General features: G+C 42.8%; 1 long non-coding RNA gene across 1 annotated transcript; it reads left to right on the forward strand.

The window, feature by feature from the left end:
* Positions 1–716: 716 nt before the first annotated feature.
* Positions 717–4,697, forward strand: LOC146365143 (uncharacterized). Its single transcript, XR_014798637.1, has 2 exons — positions 717–4,003; positions 4,102–4,697. It is a non-coding gene; the product is annotated as an uncharacterized LOC146365143 (long non-coding RNA).
* Positions 4,698–5,864: the final 1,167 nt, after the last annotated feature.

A 5,864-nucleotide genomic window follows, 5' to 3' on the forward strand; every position in this document is an offset into this window, starting at 1 on the left:
AAATTTATAATTTACAGTTTGATGATTTAAAGTCTCACACACAACCCATCGAAAGGGGCGGGGCCGGCTGCTTCCAAATAGAGCACATTTCATTTATAATGATGTAAATCCAAGTCCATTATGGATTCATGATTTGAATCCTGGGTTGTGTGAAATCCCAGAAATAAACCTTAGACAAAGTGAATCTGTGAACCAAGGTGTAGGTCTATTAGGTTATGTTGTGGTGATCCTCGGGTTGGTGGATGGGTGTTCATACTGGAGTTCAAAATTAAAACATATGGAAGATGGACAAGAAAAGTTCAAAGCCATCAGGAGCTCAGTTTAGAAAAAATAGAAAAGAAGAGGAGGAGAAACGGGCAAAAGATGCAGGTAAGCAGATGTGTGATTGGATAATGGCAGGTCATCCTGAAACAATCGGAATCATTAAACGGGCTAGGACCGCCACTGTCTACAGATATATTCGGTAAATGCCCGAGACATCTTGAGAAACAAATCGCCACTTGATTAATCCATTTGGTTGACTTGTTTTGGAAAACCCGACCGTAAACAAGGAGTGAATATCACACCGGAAACGAAGTGCTCTACAGGAGTTTCCCCACCGGAAGTAGCATATGCTAAGGTGCACATAGTCTATTACAAGACAACAGTCACACAGAGATAAACAGAGACGCAAAGAATGGCAAGAAGCTGTTGTATTATTAACTGCCGTAGCCGGTTGCATGACAGCCGCTGGAAGCCAACGGGTAAAGCAATCGTTTTTTATCGGATTCCTTCGTGGAAGAAAAATTGTTCAAGTCATGTTTCCGAAGTCACGAAGAGGCGACGGAGGGACTGGATTGCAGGGTAAGTCCTGAGACACACGGTGGTACAAGAAATCCCTTTCACTGGAAAGAACAGTGACTGTCGCTGCCCCCTCTGTCTTCCAGAGCGAAGAGACAGGACGGCCGGGGACATCGCTGGGTTTTCTTTGCCTCGCTCCGATTTTAGTGGATTTTAATGCTGTGGCTGACGCCACTGGATTTTTGTGTTGTTTTTATGTTTTTACTGTGTGTTCTCCCTGGCCAGGGGTGTTTTTAACTGTTTTAAAAAAAATTGTGAAATAAATTATATTTTGGTAATCGAGTTTATTGTTCTGTTGCCTTGGCTACTCCACTGCTCTGTCCGTTTTTTGAGGGGTTGCCCTTCACTTAGAATAAAACCTGGCGTCCACCTACATATCTGGCTATTCTGAACATGTCAGTGTCCTGTAACCATCCGTCGGTAAACTGGAACTGGGCTTGTTGCAGGGATCTGAAGTTACTAAACACTTCATGAGTGTATGCACTCACACTTAAGACCATATAATTATAAATATGAGCGTGATGAAAGCTGGGCAGCACGCTAACGTCCACTCTTATGCTCGTATGGGTCTAACCCTTTCACTCCTTTGATTTTTTTTCCTCGTACCTTTTTTTTTTTTTTTTCCTTTTCATCAAGTCTGTGTCCAGACCTGCCGCGTTCTCCTTCATTTTGTACACAACTGTTTTGGGGGCAAATAAAATGCAAGTAGGGATTAAAACTGCAGAATGAATGGTTACCGGTGCTGGAAATGCTTGATGCAGTGTTTTGATTTTGCTGCCACTCGTACCTACAATGCAACGCGTGCAAGTCACATGGTCTGTCAATCTCTATACATGTGTTTGTGTGTTCATTTGGCCCCATTGTACTTCTGTATGTTCTCATCCTCCTCCTTTTTGATGTTGTTATCTGCTAGGCTTACCATATCTTTGGTCTTCTGCTCCTTGTCTGGTTTTTAACCATCTTTGATAGTGTCTCCTATTGGAACTTGGAAACAGGACCATGTTGCGGACTGTACAACGGTGCCCCGGAGACTATTCAACACATAGAAGGGTGTGAGATGCAAGCTGAGACTGCATACATTGAGAGGTACAACCAAGTGGCTGGGATAATGTAGTTGAGCATCTGTGCCACGTAGCACTTGGCGATATATCGAGTTTTTAAATATATCGATATATTTTTATACGAGATATGAGATGTGACAATATCGTTTATATCGATATAGTCTGTTACATTATAATTATACTTGTGGAACCGCAAGTTTGCCTCTCGTTTGTCCACTTTTGTCTCTACGCCGCGTTACTCTGCCTCGGCTCTCTCCTTCACTGAACACAACTCCCCCTCCCCCATCGCTTCACCTGCAGGCAACAACAAGACGGACACGGCTGCTATCAAAGAGGAGCTGGTCGGTAAAAAGAAAACATTTGGAGATTACTATTTTAGTGCTGTCAGCGTGACGTTAACGCCATAACTGCATTAACGGGGCAAATCTCTGTTAACGAGTTACCGCAGATTGCCCCGTGCGTGGGGCTAGACGGCGTCAACGAGCTAACCGCGCTAACGCGTTGACGCCTGAAATCCTTTCATTTTCTCAAAAATCGACAGCGCGCCTTATGTATGAATTCTGGTTGTGGTTACTGACCGCGAACCGATTTTATGTGGTACACAGCGCTCAGAAACCTTTCAAAAAATGTTTTGGTACGACTTTGGTAAGCTACAAAGCTGCACTGCTTGATGGATTGTTGGAGCATTACAGCTACTGTAGTCAGGAGCCTCGCTGAGTAATACGTACTGTGCTTCAACGTAATATTACCGTATTATGTGCGTATAAGGACCACAGATGGCACCTGTATGAGACACGGTTACAAAGAGAATTTCAAACTCCGGGCTGTCAGTCACGCAGTAGAACCTGGGAACCGAGTTGCGAAATCTGTCTTTGTTATTATGCTCAGCGTCTTTTTAGTTTACATTTTGACTGCACAATTGTGAGCTTTTTGTTGTGCACAAAAACAACATTGTTTTATTTTATTTATGGAGCATTATTATTTAATAAATGCTGATAATTTATTTCTGAGGATTTTTTTTCTTGTACATCTACGCTGTATGTTAATAAAAGTGCCTGTGTGAGATTTCAGACACAGCTTTGACTAAGAACTCTCTTTTTGTTCTTACTTTATGGCTTTAAAAAATATCGAGATATATATCGTATATCGCCATCCAGCTAAAAAATATCGAGATATGAATTTTGGGTCATATCGCACAGTCCTAGTGTCAAGCTCCAATGGAAGACAGCTACAAAGATAGTTAAGGGTGTAAGGTCCTGTGAGACATCAAGTTTCAGGAAGACAAGTAGCTGCTGTCCAACCAACCATATTGTGGTGGTTGACAAGAAGACTGCAGATATGATAGATGTGGCAATCCCAGTGGAGCGCAACATCAGAAAGAAGGAGCACAAAAGAGTACCAGGTACTGAAGAAACAACTGGGGCAGATGTGGCAAGTAAAAAAAAAAAAAAAAAAAGTGGTCCCATTGGTCATGAGAGCATTAGGAGACAAAGTCTCCGAAAGCATAAATGCAGGAGACATTGTAGCAGATTTCAGACACAACATCTCTAGCCTTCTAAAAAAAAAAAAAAGTCATTATCATATACTACACATTGAGAGGTTTTATTTGATATCATTCTCTTATTTTTCAAAGAGGTGACATTTGGAGGGTTTTTTTGTTTTTATCTTAACTCTTCATGTTCTCCCTGTGCTTCTTTGGAATACATTGTAGGAGGAGACCAGGTGTTTCCTGCCACATACCAAAGACATGCTAGGTCAAATATGCTAGATTGATTGGTGATTCTAAATTGGCTATGTGTCAGAGATCCTGGGTCTGAGCGACCCAGGATCTCTGAGCAGCTATGGACTTATGTTATATTATATGTATTGTATATGTATTTTTGGTGTTGCTGCCACTACTCTGTGTGTGTGTGTGTGTGTGTGTGTGTGTGTACGGATGCCGGTGTTTCTGCGAACACCGATTTGCGGGCGCCTTCAGGCCTGGTGGGTGTGGCCCTGTTGGTACTGGCCACACCCGAAGCCACACACCTGCTGCTGATCAGGGCTCGTCGGGGGAGCTACTTAGGAGAGTCTTGGAGCTCCCACCGACGCAGGATCATTGCGTGAGACTCCACATTAGTCACCCAGTTTAGGTTTAGTCGTTTAGTGCATGCCTGCTATTGTTAAGCGTCCTGACAGCTGCCGCTATTGTTTCCCGCAGGAGGAGCGTGGAAGGCCCCAAGGGCAGCGAGCACCGGGAGTGCCGACACGGAGCAGAGAGCACAAGGAGGACACGACACGGGAGTCTTGGGAAACACGGGGATTTATTGTTGTTTTGCACCATACACTGTAAATAAACGCACTGTTCGCACACCGAGCACCGCGCCTAGGTAATCCTTCCCTACACCCCCACGGTCTGCCATGCCAAACCGTGACACTATGGGTGTGAGGTAGACAACGTAATTCAAGTATATAGAATAAAGCCCTGTATGAATTTATTTTGAAATGTGACTGGTAGTTTAAAGAGCTTCATAACACCTCGGGTGAGCACAGCTGGTGCCCAGCAGTTACCTGCTAGTCTAGTCACTGAGCCTGCTATAACAGATTTCTCAGTGTCTGACTTGGGACCAAGTTATGGACTTTTCGAGAATGTTTCCATGCTTTGGCTAGGTCTTGTGTGGCTGAAACTGATTATGAACTTTTAAGTAGTTTCCATGGACAGTGATGTTAAAAGTGTTTTTCGTGTGGCCGAACGGACCCCTTTCAAGACTGAAACTCTGTCCTGTTGAGATAAAATTATTTGAAGTGCCTCAATAATGCTATGCTTTTATTAATAAGTGTTATAAAGTTATATAGTATAGTATTAAGTGGACACAGCCCTAAAAAATAAAGGCATTAGACTATGTGTCCTTGGGGAGTGGAATGCTGTAGACTCTTGCTCACGCTTACCTGGGAAAAAGTAGATAACGGGACCATCTTCTAGTGGAAAGTTACTGAGACACTGTTGTTTAGACTAGAATGAGAGAGCTTCTGTAATAAAACTGTTAAGCCCGCATCACCCAGGTGCGGACACAGATGAAGAGACGAAACTGAATCTCAAATGAAAAGCGAGCTTTTATTGTGGCTGAAACAATGACATGACAAAAACAGCCGGGACAGAGATTAAACTTAACTAGAACCTAAACTGGAGAACAGTATGACTAACTATGAAAACTAGGGAGACTATGGCTAGGAGCACTATGAACAAGATTCGGTGCAGATGTGTGAAAAAAACCATGAGGAAACCTTGACTTGAAATAAACACTAAGAACATGACCTGCAACGAATCTTGAAAAAACACTTCAATTCAATTCAATTCAATTTTATTTATATAGCGCCAAATCACAACAAAAGTCGCCTCAAGGCGCTTCATAGATACAGAGAAAAACCCAACAATCATATGACCCCCTATGAGCAAGCACTTTGGCGACAGTGGGAAGGAAAAACTCCCTTTTAACAGGAAGAAACCTCCTTGACATGACCTGAGGGACGAAACACAGACGACGCCACACTGACAAAGAGAAACACGGGGCTTAAATACACAGAGGGATAACGAGGGGAACGAGGCACAGGAGGAGAACACAGCTGGGAGTAATCAGAAATGACAAGACCAGGAGGAAGCAAAACTCAATACATTGACAAAGGACACCGACTTTCAAAGTAAAACAGGAAACAATTCACAAAGACGCAGACTTAACACAGGACTAAAGCTATACTAAACACGAGGGTACAAGAACAAAACCCTTAACTGAAACAGACGAAGAATAGTAATAATCAACAAGACACAACCAGAGATTAAGAATAGCCCATAATACAAAATCAAACCAAAAGATAAGAACTCAAAATGCTGGGTCGAAATGACCCAGAACCGTGACATGAGCAGTGTTTTGTCTTCCATCGGATGCCTCTGAGGAATCAAAAGAACTCTGTGAAGTGTTGATATTT

The sequence above is a fragment of the Perissodus microlepis genome, chromosome 19 (assembly GCF_051167445.1).
Source record: "Perissodus microlepis isolate ML-2025 ecotype Zambia chromosome 19, ASM5116744v1, whole genome shotgun sequence".
Lineage (NCBI taxonomy): Eukaryota > Metazoa > Chordata > Actinopteri > Cichliformes > Cichlidae > Perissodus > Perissodus microlepis.